Source organism: Rhinatrema bivittatum, chromosome 1, assembly GCF_901001135.1.
Source record: "Rhinatrema bivittatum chromosome 1, aRhiBiv1.1, whole genome shotgun sequence".
Taxonomy (NCBI): domain Eukaryota; kingdom Metazoa; phylum Chordata; class Amphibia; order Gymnophiona; family Rhinatrematidae; genus Rhinatrema; species Rhinatrema bivittatum.
Genome location: NC_042615.1, coordinates 622,509,248 through 622,526,225, shown reverse-complemented (window position 1 = coordinate 622,526,225; position 16,978 = coordinate 622,509,248). Strand labels below are relative to the sequence as shown.

The 16,978-nt window shown below is 44.0% G+C and overlaps 1 protein-coding gene and 1 long non-coding RNA gene across 2 annotated transcripts in view; one reads left to right on the top strand and one right to left on the bottom strand.

Annotated features, from left to right (window-relative positions):
* Positions 1–16,978, bottom strand: part of CAMK4 (calcium/calmodulin dependent protein kinase IV) — a 618,142-nt gene that overhangs the window by 559,492 nt on the left and 41,672 nt on the right. The window lies entirely within an intron of this gene.
* Positions 14,348–16,978, top strand: part of LOC115073365 — a 96,892-nt gene continuing 94,261 nt past the window's right edge. Inside the window, exon 1 of the long non-coding RNA XR_003851997.1 lies at positions 14,348–14,399. This is a non-coding gene — a long non-coding RNA (uncharacterized LOC115073365). The remainder of the gene's footprint in view (positions 14,400–16,978) is intronic.

The window sequence follows — 16,978 nt, the reverse complement described above, 5'->3', positions numbered from 1 at the left end:
GTCAGGGCCCTCACTGGTTGCTGATTGAATCCAGCTCCCCATTATGCCTTGCCATTGAAGCAGAGAACAATGATGGAGTTGCATCAAAGTATCAGGCTTATTGGTTAAGGGTAGTAACAGCCACCTCAGCAAGTTACCCCCATACATATTTGTTAGCTACAACTCCTGAGTTGATCCAAATTTGATTATTTATGATGGCACCAATTGAATTGTTGATCCAGGTTGGGTACAGGGGAAAATTATACATGATTGTGATGGGATTTATATACCCTACACCAGAAACGGGGGCCTGACAGACATTGCTAGGATAGCACCACTGACTTACAGATGAAGAACAAACAATAAAGTTGGACTGACAGAGGAGAAGAGACAGGGAAATCTGTTCAGCAATAAATAGGAAGTCTGTGGGCAGAGCTGGGGAAAAGTGAGAGAACGAGGCCCAATCTCATCCATCAGGCCTACAAAAGCCTGGGTTTCACAGCTAAGAGGGGGAGGAGATAAAGATCTGTCAAGAGTGTTGGAACGACTAAATGAAATAGAGGCACAAGGGCTGAAATAAGAGTTGGGGAGGGATGCTTGTGAAGCTTATTCCAGTAAGTCATTTCCCCTGGAACCCAGGATTAATACTTGTGTGGAAAGGGAGTAAAAACCCTGGTGACTATAGCACAATATCCTACTGGAATTAAACTGGGTAGGATGTCAGTGGAGAATGTGGGTCACAAATGTTCCTACAAAATTTATCATACTCAGAAATCTTGTTTAGGTACTTGCATATTTATGGAACTTCAACTTTATTATTATCCACTTAAACTCCACCAAAGTCAACTGTTCCCCAAGGTACAACATTTCCTGCATACCAAACTGACATTTATTTAATTCAGTCTGCGCTAACCTTGCCTGGTTTGGTCTAGTGATCTTACTCTTTTTGTGTCTTTAGAACACATCTGAACATTTTGTCAATTATCATACATGTTGGAGTGCATTTACTATATGTTGTGACATCTTTCGCCATTCATATGTCTAAGCAGAGGACACCTCAGGAGGTGTTGTGCTGTCTGAAGCTCACAGATGGTTGAACCACTTCTTAAGTCCCTAGTGGCTGTATCTCTTGGGGTATATCACTGGTTCAATCAGTGATAAGACTGTGTAAACCATTGCTCCTGCATTCACTTTCACCTGCAACAGCTGCCTGGATTTTATGTCCTAAGGAATATGACATCACTTCCTGGGCAGGAGCAGAAAAGAGGGTAGAAAAGGCTGCGTCAGGTGAAGGGGAGCTTTAAGTATTTGATGCAAGCCATTTCCCTATAAATGTGATCCCTTGCTGTGAAATTTGGAGTGATCTCTCTTTGTATATTTACTCAGTTCTTGGAAGTTCAAATTTATTTCATGGGCAATTTCCCTGGAGAAATCATCATGCTGCTGTTCTTCTGTTTTGCTATTTTTATCACTATTTTTGATACACTTACTGCAGGCACTCTTTATCTCCTAGCTTCACGTGTTTTCAGTTTCAGAAGAGATGCCATCATTCCTGCCACCACTATAAAATCTGGCTTCTTTTCTAGTGCTAAATACTAAGTTTATACATCCGTCAAGTGGATACTGGGTTCCCATTTTATGCTTTCAGTTTTATTACCTTGAAAATTTTGTGTATATTCTTTAGTGCTGTAGCTGTCCTTCAGGAAGTATCTTAACAAATGCCCTTGTGTCAAGTTTAAAGGAGACTGGCATGCAGGGCCGGTGCTTCCATTGGGCAAACTACGCAACCACCTAGAGTGTCAAGATTTTGGGAGTGGCAAAACCCTGCCTGAATGAGTTCCAGAGGGAGGCTGTATCAGAGCCAACACCACCAACGAAGAGAGTACTGTGCTGGATCTACTGCTGCCTGCAGGAAGGAATGCTGTGCTGGAGCTGCCGCTAATAGTCAAGTTGAGGGGAGGGGATGCTGGTGAATGACTGAAGGTTCGTCTAGGGCATCAGATATGCTTGCACCGACCCTGCGGGCATGTCATTAACAGTGAGTGTTGCTATCGTGCATTTCTATGGAGTTTATGAAAAACTTCTGTGTACTAGATCTCAGAGTATCTTCTTCTTCCAGGAAACAGGCTTGCTTTGGATGCATGTACATCTGTGACAAATGGAGGCATCAGCGTTCTCTACACTATTTCCCAAATGATGAGCGCGGCCTCCAGCTATGATTCCCCCTGCATCCTGTCTGCCCTCCTAAGGTTCCAGTTTTCTTTTTGTTCTGCCTTTTCTTAAAACTTCTGAAGTTTCTCTTTTCCTTTTGAAATGGCATTTACTTGTCCCAGCCTTTCATCTTGCTCCAGGGACTTTAATCAGTAGCTAAATTATTGCAGCAGCCTGGCACATTTGCACTGCTTTCTCTGGTATGAGTTCTCTTGCTTATCGCAGTCACTGGCTAAGCTTTTCATCTCTGATCCCGATCAGCATTGTATCACCGATTCAGGAGAATCAGCTAGTCATAAAAAAAAAACTGCATAACTGGCTTTGGAGTTTAGGATCTGTTATCAGCTCTTCTATTCCCTCAATCTCCCATTTTGGATTTGAGCATGGAAAATGTATATTGCATGGGATTTCTGTTTTCTTCAAATTTCTGGAGCATCTTTATGCAATCATTTTTCATCTTCTATAAACTGGAAAGTCTTGTACACCTCAAATGCTCCCACATCTGCTATGGTGAGGAATAATATTCTTGTCTGTTCACCACTTTTCGCTTGAGTACCAGCGGTGGTTTTCAAGTAACAGCGGATGTCAAATCAAAATCTTGTTCAGCTGTTTTCCATGCTGCCTGTGAATTTCAGTTCTATGGGAGTTCTTAGCCCTTCCCATTTTCCTTTTCTTTCCTTTAATTCATGGCCTTTGTGGGTTTTTTACATTTAGATTTTCCGTAAGTTACTGTTGGTACTATGTGCTGTTTTGTTGGGTAAGCATAAATTCAACAACTTTTAATACAGCCACAGCACACCTCAGCAGGTATGGGACTACACTTTTTTCCTTCCTAAGCAACAGAAACTGGAACTAGAAGTATCCTTATCTGAGTGGCTTCAGCATTCATGCCATTAACAATCAGTTCTTAAAGAAACACCATCCAGTGGTGTAACCTACTCCTCTCTGTCCTACTGGTGTCCACGGAACATCTCCTCCCTCCATGCTGGCTTCCTTGCCCCTCTCTAAAACTCTGTCCCCTGTGTTTGCTAAGACCCTTTGCTCCCTGGCTTCAGCTCCTGCTATGGACCGTACCATTTCTATGCAGCACTTTACTAGGCCAGGGGTGGGCAATTCCAGTCCTCGAGGGCTGTAAATCGGTCAGGTTTTCAAGATATCGCCAATGAATATGCAAGAAATAGATCTGCATACAACCGATGCAGTACGCATGAAAATCCCTCTCATACATATTCATTAGGGATGTCCTGAAAAGCCCTCAAGGACCGGAGTTACTCGTCCCTGTTCCAGACCACAATGTATGCCTCCGTTTGTACCCACAGTGCAGCCTTAATAAAAAAATGAAAGCAATTTTCAGAGTGATTTCCACCATGCAAATCGATTGCCTGAAAATTACCCTGTCGTCCATGCAGCTGAGTGGGCACCCATTTCAACCACATTGAGGGAAAGCGTTCCCCAGGGGGTGAAGGTGTTTAGGTTGGAAGGCACGCAGATGGCATTTTCAATTCTATTTTCATTCCTCCCCAGCCAAAATCTACCTCGCACTAAAAGCCAATGCAAGACATTGCATGTAATCTGCACCCACAGTAATTTTCGAAGAGCGCATACACATGCACTGTCCCTTCGAGAACTGGTGCAAGGCCCATAGGTCAACGAAAGAAGAAAAGGGCAGTCCGAAAACTGTCCCCTATATGAATAATATCACTACGGCTTTAAGAGTTATCAAGCAGAAGTGCTTTTGGCTCACAACTGCAAGAATCTGGTGCTTTTGCAGAATTTTTCATGACTTCCTGAGGTGTGATTTCCAGCATCCTAAAACGCACTCTGATACAGATAATGTCAGCATCTGAAGGTCTGACAAATTCTAGATATTATACGACTTTTCACACATTTTTTACTTTAAGAAACCCACATATGTTAAGCATCCCATTTGTTTCATTTATAATAAGCTGTAGCAACTGAATGTTTAGTGAGGAGAACTGAAATAAATTGCTGGCAGTGGATTTTCATGCATAATTTCTTAAAGAATGCCTATCTTGCTCAAACTAAAATGTGTTTTTGGTTTGTTTTAACCAATCCTTTTGGGAGTAACCAGTGTAACTAATGTGCATACATTAGTTGGCAAATATGCACATAAGTTTCATCAATTTTCAAAGTGGACTTGCAAGCATAAGTCCACTTTGAAAATTAGCCCACTAAATTTACCGGCACACACTTATACACTGCTATTTCGCGCATGGAAATTTGGGCTGAAATTTCTGCGCAAACGTTTGAATTCTCAAATCTATGCACCCAACTCCATACCCCTCCCCAGTTCTGCCCCAGGAATGCCTCCTCTCTGCCTGGAAAACCTTATGTGAATACGGGACAAAATGTGCAGAAGTGTACCTGCATGTTGGGTGGACAAGTTTTAAAAAAGCTCATTTCTGCAGGTAAAACATGATTTTGCCCATAGAAATGCTATGGAAAATGACCTTCCCTATTGCTAGCGTACTTTCTATAGCACAAGCTATGGCACTCGTGGAGTAGAGCTTGCTCCGGTTTTACCAACTGTTTCTAATATGCAGTGGTTAAGATCTCAGCCTCCTTGTTGAGATGAGCACCACACCAACTGCATCTCATGAACGTTAAAAGCAGGTCAGCACACAAGTGCATGCTGGCTGTGCAGGTGAGATCCGCCCAGAAGCCCCATTCACTTTTCTGCTGCACTATGAAAGGAAAAAAGGCGAAGTGATGCCGTAGACTAAGAACCCACATACAGGAAGCTTGTGGGAAGCTTGATCTGAAGAATGGCCCATCGTTTGCAATAGCCAGGACCACAACCATCCCTCAGGATTCCCAGCGATCCCCCGTCAAATACAGAAAGGACAGAAAAGCTCGCAAACTCAGCTTTAAGCCCAGGGAAGTAGAGATCTTACTGGAAGAGATGGTCTCACATTTCCCACAGCTCACAGCTACAATGCTACCAGCATTGTCGCTACCAGATATGGACTATTAAGGTGTATTTATTCAGCGCCTAATCTGTAGACAAAAAGGAAGTGGAACTGTGGAGGTGGAGGAGTGGGAGGAGGTATGACCTGTCAGAGGGGGTGGAGCCAGGAACTTTCTCCCAAACACTTCCTCCTCCTTATCTCCGTGATCTTTCACCCCCAGCATTCAACCTCCCTCTTTCCTTCACCCCCCAGACCTGATTTACACCATTGGCTCTGATCCACTTCCTCAGATCCCAGGAAAAAGGCAACAGATCACTCAGGGCCTGTGCTAGCTTTTTTGCTGCCCTGTGCAACCAATGAGTGTGCTGCCCCCACCCGTTCCCTTGTTCATTCATTGTCTGTCCCGGGCTGAACAAAAAAAATCCCAGCTCCCTTCAGTGATACAAACTATAAAAATTGACATCACCACCCCCCCCCCCCCCTTCCCCGGCAAACCTTATAGCCTTGCAAAACGCATCCCCCACCCCCCAACCTCCAACCTCCCCACTCAGCCCGCTCCACACACACAGTTAAGAGTTATGCATTTATAATAACATTTTACCTCAAAAATATCAAAGTACCGTATTCTGATGTAAAAATATCACTTAAATTATATTTACATGCATTACTGTGATGCCAACCTGAAATACCTGCAAAAACACACTTGGAACACATACAACATGTGTTGTGTGTGAGCTTGAGCCTCAGAAAGCCCTAAAACATTAATACACTTCCTATTAGGAGAATACCTCACCTCAGTCACACATGCAGAATATAAACAGACCCTCACCAAATACAGAATAGAGCAACCATAAAGTAGAAATATAAAAGTGACAAAACCTGAACTGGAAACCACAAGAAACCACACTCAATACAAAAGCAGAAACATCACCATTCCTCAAACATCAAACAATAAAATCAAGAAATAAAATAAATACATAATCATTATAGTAAAACATACTGGGGTAGATTTTCAAAGGGTTACGCGCGTAAGATACACGCGTAACCCCCAAAAACCTACCCCTGCACGCGCCGAGCCTATTTTGCATAGGCTTGGTGGCGTGCGCAAGCCCCAGGATGCGCGTATGTCCCGGGGCTTTCCAAAATGGTTGGGCCGGGGGCGGGGCCAGGGCCAGGGGCGTGGCAGAGGGGCGGGGGCGGTCCTCAGTGCTCCGGCACAACGGCCTGTGGCAGGGCATGGCACACCGGCAGCCGGCCGGCACGCACAAGTTACGTCTGCCTTGGGCAGGCATAACTCCTGAAAAAAAGGTAGGGGGGGATTTATATAGGGCTGGGGGGTGGGTTAGATAGGGGTTAGATAGGGGAAGGGAGGGAAAGGTGGGGGGATCGGAAAAAAAGTTCCCTCCGATTTCGGAGCGGCCTTGGAGGTGGGTTAGATAGGGGTTAGATAAGGGAAGGGAGGGAAAGGTGGGAGGGATCGAAAAAAAAGTTCCCTCCGATTTCGGAGCGGCCTTGGATGGAACGGGAAAAGCCATTAGGGCTCCCCTTGGGCTCGGCGCGCGCAAGGTGCACAAGTGTGCACCCCCTTGTGCGCGCCGACCCTGGATTTTATAACATGCACGCGGAAGCATAGCAATTTCTTATGTTCTTATGTTCAGGCCTTTTAAATCAGGTTTTAAATTATCAGTGGAATTATTGTTTGATTTTGGAAAAATCTATAAACTATTAGCCACATAGACTTAGGAAAGCCACCACTTATCCCTGGTAATGAGCAAGAAGGATTGGAGCTATTCTCTGGCATCCTACCTGGTATTTATGACCTGGATTGGCTACTGTTAGAGATAGGATGCTGAGCACAGTGAACCTTTGGTCTGACCCAGTATAACATTTCTTATGTTCTCATTCTATAACTTTACCATATAAATAATTCAACTCTACTACTTATGAGGAAAACTGAAAGGAGAGTTGGCAATATAGACACTCTTCTCCATATAGCCAATGGATTGCTTATGGTGTCCTCTATTAATGAGACCACTACTCGCTGGATCCAGCACAGAACCTATCCAGGAAGACCCATAGCAGCTGAAAGCAGTTCTGGAGGTAAACATTTCTTTGCGTGAATCTGTTTGCCTTAGCATTTTATAGTGTCAGCCAGGCATAGCACCATGGAAAGAACTGTATCATTATAAAGAGGCGTGTGATTATGGCAAAACACAAATTAAATGGGGTATATCATAACAGGGCTTCCCTCACCTGTCCTGGTGACCCCACAGCTCTTTGGGTTTCAAGATATCCACATTGAATATACAGGAGATAAATTTGCTTACAGTAGGGGCCCAGTGTCTGCAAATCTATCTCACCACTATTCACTGTTGGATATCCTGAAAATCCAACAGGCTATAGATTCACCAGGCCAGATGAGGAAAGTCCCGGATTATGTTCTTACATGAGTATGTTCACTATAAAAGGTACCTTTTTCGCCAGACCACACTGATGTCCAAGCCAATGATCAGAACACTACTGTTTCTGAGCCAGAGAATACCAAAGAAGAGATCAATGTAGGTGATAAAAGGATTCCTCCTATTTTCCAATCACTTTCTTCATCTGCTGCACAAGACCTGTCCTCTGTATAGCCAAGGATGTAGGCAGCATCCAGCCTAGAGAGGTTCCTGTGAGACAGCCCTAGAGTGTAATCTGCAACAGTTATTGAATCTACAAAAAGGATTTGCAGGCTCATCTAGAACAGCAATATGAACTGTTGTGCTATCTGATGAGTGTTCGAGAGAATCTACAGGCTCAGCATGTAGGTAAATTATGTGCAATGCGTGATGTACATTAGACTATTGCTGTAGCCCTGCATGAGCTAACTGTACAATATTTGCTTAGTACATTGCAACTAAGTACATTTACAACCAAGCTATGTTTATAATGAATAAGATAAATGTTAACAAGTGTATGAATTTTTGAACGCTTTGTTAAACATCGAAACTTTGTAAACCGTTGTGATGGCAAAACCGAATGACGGTATATAAAACTCGATAAATAAATAAATAGAAATGTGGGAACAACATCCATTATGCAAGGAACTGCACATTTTGCATGGAAGCAGCACCAGTGGAGTCATGCTATTGGCTGGTTATTCCTTTCTCCCAGGAAGCAGAATGGCTCAAGGTCAAGACATAGCACTGAAGGTGCTGAAGCTGTAGCCTATCAAACCTCTCAATTAATTTATGGCAGAGGTATAAGAAGCCATACTCAGAGCTCCTCTGCCTCATCACTTCCTCAGAATCCACATCTGCCTCTAGGTCCCATGCTTGTGGTTAGTGTTACGGACTCCGGAGTCTGGAGAACCCACCTGGGGAGCAGCACGAGACTGCAAGGCAGGACTCTGAGCAAGACAAGGTCCGATCTTCCGCTAGCCAGCCCCCTCCCCTGCAGGCTGAGCCCTTGGGTTCTGGGGGCCAGTAGGTCTCTGCGGCAGCAGTACATCATAGTGGTGAGTCCACACGGGCTAGAACACTACTAGACACGGCAAGCCTGGACATGCAAGGCTGAAGGCAAGGTTTGGACAAGACAGGCTGGAGACAAGGTTTGGATATGGCAAGTTGGAGACAAGACTAGGACAGGCAGGCTGAAGACTGTGGCTGAGGACAAGGCAAGGCTGGATACTAAGCAGGTCCTGGAACTGGACAAGAGACAGATCAGGCAAGGCAAGGACAAGAATCTGATACAGGCAGGACAGGACCAGATTCTGGGACAGATAGGAAAAGACAGCAAGGCAGACTAGGGCAGGAATTAGACAAGGCAGACAAGGGAAACACCGAACAAAGAACACAGAAGCCAAAGGCAGCAGGGCTTGGAACAGACAGAATAGGCCCAAAGGCCTCAAGGCAGGATACAAGACAGAATAGGCCAGAGGCCTCAAGACAGGAAACAGGCAGGTTAGGCCCAAAGGCCTCAGGGCAAGGCAAGAGACTAGAAGGCCCGAAGGCCACAAGACAAGGCAAGGCAACAAGGCAAAAAGGCCCGAAGGCAAGACAAGGCAAGACAAGGCAAGAACAAGAGACAGGTCATGGAGCCAGAAGTGACACCATGAGAAGACAAGGAGCTTCTGGCAAGGCAGGGTTACATAAGACTGAGATTTGGATATGGCAAGAATAGTGAGGAGGAGAAGTTTGGCAAGGCTAAAGATGAGGCATACTGAGGGTCTCTGCTGGTCAGGAGGCATCATTGCAGGTGTCATGAAGGTAGTATGAGGCTGTGTAGCAGACAAAATCCTAATAGATAGCCATCTTTGAGGAGATTGTAGCAGAACTTGAAAGATGGGCCTGTATGGAAAGGTATTCCTCCTCTTTCATAAGATCAGCACTTCCCCTCACCCCCATGCACTAGACATCCTAGGTTCCCCTCCTCTTACTTCTTTTTCTACTTCAAATCTAGAAGTTGATAACACTGGAAAGAGACTCTCCTCATATGGTTCTGTTCTGCATCCTTGGTAATACCTGTGCCTCATGAGAGAAAAGCTATGTATGTCTCCAGAAGCTAAACCATTTTGGAAGCTGAAGTAGTTTTCTATGCTGTCTGCATACAAAGATCTTTCCTGAGCTGAAGGCATCTTCATTGCTGGTTTTCAAGCTGTGTTGTGTGGCCTATTTTGCCATCCAAGCTGTGTTGTGTGATGCAATATAAGCATGTAGATTTGGGTGCTTAGCATGATATAGGAAAAGCTTGAGCTTCTTAGTGCACGGCTCTGTTTGGGTACTTGGTATGTAACCATTGACCTTTGCATTTCATAGATGATTCTGCTTGCTATAGTAAGATTGGATAGCACAACAAGCTCTACCTATTGTGCTGTTGCCCTTGGGAGGAGAAAAGTTCCTGCAGTGTTGGAGCCCTGCCTGGAGAATATCAGGGATGATGGACTAAAGGCCAGGATTCTGGGTACTTGCCAGGTTCTTGGGTACTTGCCAGGTTCTTGTGGCCTGGATTGGCCACTTTTGGAAACAGGATGCTGGGCTTGATGGACCCTTGCTCTGACCCAGTATGGCATGTTCTTATCTTATCTTCTTAATATAGGACGCTGACGATTTCTAACACTCCAGGAGAAGTGATGCACTGGAGAGTCTTTTCGTTTAGGTACTTTCGCACATATTTTAAATAAAGAATTAATGGTGCTATCTGTACCATTTGCAACCAAAATTTGCAATTGTGAGACCCTTAAAAAAAGGCATGTACCTCAATGTGCTGTAGCATTTATAGTACTATCTTTTTAAAAACCGCAAGAAATAACTGCAAATGAGAACTGTTTTAGATCTCTTTTCTGACACTTTTGTCAAATTCTATTCCCACAGAATATAATAGAGTAAAAGGAAATAGGGTAGAACAGAAGAGCACAGCTTGGTTTCCACGACTTTCCATGGGAGGAAAATAGAAATGACATTTTTCCTTACACAGAAGACAATGGGTGATATGTGGCTGCATGAGAAGCCACCTGAACTTATTTCTACTTTAAGCTGGAGTAATTGTACCGGGCGTTGTATAACCTTTGCCTTCCCCATTGCAGCAGCAACCAGAAATCTGATAGAAACATGCAATAAACTTTTTTTTTGGCAAAATAATTTTTATTGTTATGATACAGAGACAATAAACACCAACAATGTAAATACCACTTCCCAACAAAGAAGCATATAATATAATCCACATACTCATTTTAATCAGTATTCAAAACGGAACTGAATAACATAATTAATAGTTGGTGTACCCACTTTTAGCTTGCAAAACAGCTTTAAAATGAGCAGGATATGAACACCACAAATTTTGAAATAAATTGGTATCATTTTCCAAATTTAATAAAACTAATTCTAAATTTTGATGCAAAGTTTTGGTGGAATAATGTACCTGACCACTTTCCTTTAACATTAAACTCTCCACCTCATCCTTAATAATGACACCTATGTTTTCGGCAGCATTCAAGTCTGGAGAGTTCCCTGGCCAAATAACATTACTCCAAAAATCAATGCCATTTTCTTTAAGCTGCTGTTGCATGGCATTGGTTCGCATGTATTGTTGCACCGGAGGTGGACCCTTGGGCCAAGGTGAGGTTGACTTAACCCATAGGAAGGGTCCTATGGGTCCCTACCATTGGCAGGTGGAGTGGGCTGATGGACGGAGGCCTGCTGGCGCTTCACCAATACCAGCCCTCGTTCCCCGCGGGTTGAGCCTCTGGGTGCTGGGACCAGCTGAGCTTAGTTGGGCCTCCGTGTGTCGTCATCGATGGAAGGATCGAGGTCAGCCCAGAGGCAGCAACAGAGGAGAGAAGAAGTCTGTACTGGACAAGGCAGAGTCCCGGAGACCTGGGTGCCAATAGAACCAAAGTCAGACAGGGGCCGCCTGAGCAAGAACAGGACGAAGCCTGAATAGGCCAAGTCCAGGATGTAGACTGAAGAGGCATCGTAGGGCAAGCTTGAGTCAGGGCTGGTGGCAATCTGGAAGCGGTGGCAAGCAAGGCTGAGGTCTGGACGAGGAGAGAGTCAAGAACATAGTCAATCGATGCAGAGGTCTGGGTCTGGAGAGAGACAACAGAGTAGTCAGGCAATGCAGAGTTCCGGGTCTGGAGAGAGGCAACGGAGTAGTCAGGCAATGCAGAGGTCTGGGTCTGGAGAGAGTCAACGGCGTGGTCAGGCGAAGCAGAGCTCCGGGCTTGGAGAGAGTCAACGGCATGGTCAGGCAAAGCAGAGCTCCAGGCTTGGAGAGAGTCAACGGCGTGGTCAGGCGAAGCAGAGGTCCGAGCTTGGAGAGAGTCAATGGCGTGGTCAGGCGAAGCAGAGGTCCGGCCTTGGAAAGAGTCAATGGCGAAGTCTGATGGGCAGAGGTCAAGGTCCGAGAAGGCAATCCGAGGATAGGTTGAGGATCAGGAACACAGGAACGAGGAAACCAGGAACAGGAGTTAGCAAGGATCAAGAACCAGGAATGAGGAGAGTCACAAGGAGAAAACGAGTACTTGACCAGCAAGGAGACCTGTTGCAAAGGCAATCCTAGGAAGCGGAGCCCAGGCTTAAGTATCGGAGCTCCGCTGATGTCATCATCTGGGGCCACGGCTCGGTTCTGCTGCGGGCCATATTTAAGATACAGTGGTGCACGCGTGCGCGTAGTGGCGTCTCTCCGCAGGCCATGCGGAGAGGCCCAATGCCAAGCACTAGGAGCTGTAACTGAACTGGAAGCACCAGGATCTGTAGCTGAGCTGGAGGCACCAGGGGAGGCCCGAGGACGGAGCTGTCAGCCTACTGCCGCCAGGGACGAGGGACCAGGCCCTGGATTTACTTGAGAGAGGTGAGGGGGCCGAGCACCTTATCATGGACAAATGTAGCTTTGCCTACTACCAAAACATTTTCTGGATCACTCAAAAATGGGATAACATTTTTCAGCTAAAATTGTATTCCAAAAATAGACACCAATCCAAGATTTCCCTCTTTCTTTGATTACCCACCACATTTTCTTCAGTAGACCAATGCAAACAGGGTTTCTGACAATTTGTCGATAATGTTCCTCATCACTAATTTCATTCAAAGTTTTTGACCAAACTCAATCATTTTGAAAATTTGTTTTTTGAATTGACCAAATGAAAAATTCATCAAAAGTCACTAAAAGAAGGAAATTCTCTCCATCTCAATTTTGTAACCAATTTGCCAGCCAGAGTCTGTCTTGGATATGGTTTTCGGTTTTCAATGGTTCTGGAATAACATGAAACGCCTGGATACCAGCCCTGAACTCAATAATGATAAACTGTTCCTCTATTAAACTTTTTCCTCCTCTCATCCAAAATTGTTTATGCCACCTGGTAACAGCTTTTTTTCTGCTTGTTGCTGGAATTTTCAATAATTTTTTGGCTTTCTTAAGACAATTTTAGCAGTTGGCCACCACCATATTCCGGAAAACACTCATCAGCAGTCTTGTCCCATATCGTCTGAACTCAACTTTCGCTTCGACCTAATTTTTTCATAATAAAGATTGCTCCAGCATTACGCACCTCACGAAATGCAATACACTTAAAACTGTGAATCTGACACTGTTTTACACTATTGTACGTTCTGGCCATAAATAATAAATGTAAGTAATGTGTAAGGAACTATTAAATTCCAAATTGAATGGCCTACAAAATGGTACAAAAATAATAGCAGGATAATCCAGTGGGGTGCTGGGGAGGGTGGGGAGGCAAAGGTTATGCAACACCCAGAATATAAAGTAGAGGCTTTGGGGATGGAAATAAAAGCCATGGAACTGGATAAGTGAATAAAACCTAGTAGGCTGGGCTAGGCCAGAGGCAGAGCAAAGCCCAGTAATGGAGGAGAGTATAGGATGGCTCCACTGTCTGTCAGAGCTGGTGCTAGGGTCTGCTGGCACCCTAGGAAATGACACCACTGCATCACATGGTTATTTACTAATTACCCTCTCTCTTTCTCTCTCTCTCTCTCTTCTCTCTGCTGCCACGCTTTAACTATACTCTAAGCCACCTCGCAATACAAACAAATAATATGCTGCATTGTTTCTCAAGAGAGCGCCGAACATTTACTTACCACAACCATGAACCTTTGTGCTGCATCTCATTGCAACGACGCTGCATTTCAAAAAAAGCGCGTCCTCTGGTTCCTCTCCTATGCCTCTCCCACTTCCGGTGCCCCAGGCAATCGCCTAGGGCGCCAAATCCTCTCACCAACCCTGCTGCTGGTGCCAGCCAAATATCTTTAGGCTCCACCTGATTAACCTTTTGTCTCCTCTAAAACACCCCAAATGATGGCCAAATATCCCCTTTTACAACAGCAGATAGCTGATAGAAAACAGAATTTGACCACTATTTGCCGAGCAGAGGTCCAACTGTAATGGAATTACTTTTGACTACTCTGGCTGAGGATGTATTTAGAGGTCAGGCCGTAATGGATTCTGAGTTCTCACTCAGACACAAACTAGTTTGAAGGTCATAGGCCAACCTCTGAGTGAATTCATATTTATGTTTTGCACTGTGAAATGCTTATGAATAGGCGAGAATCTGTGGAGCCAGTAGTTCCCAGAAGGGAAACTAAGTAATTAACTGATACTAAAGTCTGAGAGAGTGAAGGCCACACAGCTGCACTTGGATTTGATAAGAGTACGCAGTGAGGGAGGAGACATTGCTTCTCTCCCAAGCATTTGCTAGGGTTTAGTGTATAAGAAGAAATACAGCTAGAGAGAGAGGGAGAGAATGTTTCCTGGATGTGACAGCAAAGACCGATCCCTTGGAAAAATGTAAGCTTTCTGTTCTATTCTCTTATTGTTCAAATAAACCCACCAAAAATACCTGGAACTGTGATTTACTGAATCAGAGTTTGTGTGTGACTATTTGTATCAAAAATAAGCTCCTGGGTTCAACCCCCCAATAATTGTATGTGTGTTAACATTGGGTAAGCCTCTGAGGCAGTCCTGTGTGCATGCTGGTAACAAGCCTCTCAGGTAACTCCCAGTGTAGACCGCAGTGAAATTACCTCTTAGGTTAGAAGCCCCATGCAGAATGCCAGTTGGCACGGTCTGAGCCCAGAACACCAACCCTCCAGGGTAAATGGGCTTGTTAATTTTCACTTTTTTAAAATTGTATTTACATAAGTCTAATTAATAAAGGATTACCACTGTATGCATTCTATTGCCCACATTTATATATAACAAGCTTGAGTATGCTCCGTGAATCTCATACAACTGCACATTCTTGTTGCACAAAAACAAAACAATTTTAACTGGTTTTCATCTGAGTGCCTTTCTTTACATTGTGAAAAATATTCTAGTTTGCATGTAACTGGACAACAAGCAAGGCCCTTGTGCATACATCAGACTAAATATTTGAGAACACCAATAACTTACTTCCCACAAAACAGAGACTAATTCACAAACACAATGCAATATTTTCAAAAATGCAAACAGAAAATATAGTGATTTTCATTAGACTATTTTTCTTATAATCAGCTACAATAAACTTCCTACATTGACCATTACTGGTAATTTGTCTCCCAAGCTAGCTATGATTCAATTGGAGTGAATTCCAGATTCACTGTCAAACTGGATCAGCTCATGGTAGAAAACAGAATTAGTGGATATATATGCTAGCCAGGTCAAGGGTTTATTGATAGGTCTCTTGTGTATTCCTAAATTTTATGTTCCTTAACATAAGCAAGTTTGCCACCAGTCTTCTTAAAAAGATTCCTGATAAATTACAATCAAAACTAAATTTAGTGATTGTTTAATCCTAATATTTATTGCTATCTTGTCCCTCCCCACTCGGTTTTCCTTTGCAAATTTGAATCTCATCCTTAACCTGTGCATTAGATAATGAGACTTGTCTCTCACCACAGAACAAAGTGATATAGTGGCTACTTATGCATGCTTTGCTAGTCACAGATTGCATACATGTTTGTAGAACCTGAACCTTTGCTCAATAAAACTAATCATTATGTTTAATTACTTGACTTGGCAATGACATTTAGGAGCGTAACACAAACTTACTCACGGAGCTCTTCTGGCTTTTTTATGTCACACAGTAAATCCCATGGCTTCCAATACCATCTTTCTGTGGATGGCTCCCAGGCCTACCTCTCTGTACCAAACCCAATCACAAATCTTGCCTGGATGCCACACCATCTCCTTAAACTCAACATGGGCAAAACAGAGCATCTTATTCTTTTCCCATCCAAAGTCTCTTCCCCTTCCCCCCTTTTTCAATTACTGTGAACAACGCTCCCAGCTCCTTCAGCCCGCAACCTCAGGGTCCACTTTGACTTCTCTTTCCTTCTCTGGGCACATCCATAGTATCGTTAACAAAGTGTCACTCCTTTCTCTACAACTTCTACAAAATCCATCTCTTCCTTCTTAAACAAGGAGTAGACTAGTGGTTAGAGCAAAAGGCTGAGAATCAGAGGGTTCAAATCCTGCTGACATATCTTGTGACCTTGGGCATCCCACTTTGCCCTCCATTGCCTCAGGTACAAGCTTTAGATTGTGAGCCTTTTTTGGGACAGGGAAATATCTACAGTACCTGAATGTAACTCACCTTAGCTACCAATGAAAAAAAGTGTGAGCTAAATTCAAAAAATAAATAAATACCAACACCCTAACCCATTCTCTCATCACTTCCTGCTTTGATTATCATGGGTCTACTGCTGAATGATCTCCCACCATTGCTGCCTGTTCAAAATTCAGCAGTGTGACTTATCTACCTTTGATGGTATTAAACATTTTACTTCTCATATCACTACGCTGGCTCCCCATACAGTTCTGAATAAAATTCTGACTTCTTGTACTCACCTACAACTACATTCCTTCTGCAGTGCTGCATTACCTCTCCTCTCTCATTTTCCCATGTACCTCTCTCCCCATACCTTGTTCATTGGGGCAAGAGGCTCTTATCTGCGCTGTTCTTGTCTATCACCAAATCTCAACTCCATGCCTCCACCTTGCTGGAACAGCCTTCCTGAAAGCGTGTACCATACTCCCTCTCTCTTGCCAGTTTCAAATCAGCCTAAAAACTCATCTCCAAGGCCTCTTTCAAAACCTGAACACAGTTCTTCCTGCTCATGGTCTTCTTAACTTATCCACTGCTCTTTTCTTATAAAGATTCGGAAGGAGCCCCTCATTCCTTGCCGCTTTATTCAATTAAAGTTGCCCCTTCATCTACCTCATACATATCGGAACTCACCAAAACTGCTCCCTCTACTATTCCAGACGACACAGCCCAATCAAAAGCCAATGATCTGGCCTTATTCTTTCAGAACAAAATCTCAAACACCCTAGCTAAATTACCTACCAGCCCAAACTCATTGTCTCTGAATACTCTCCACCGA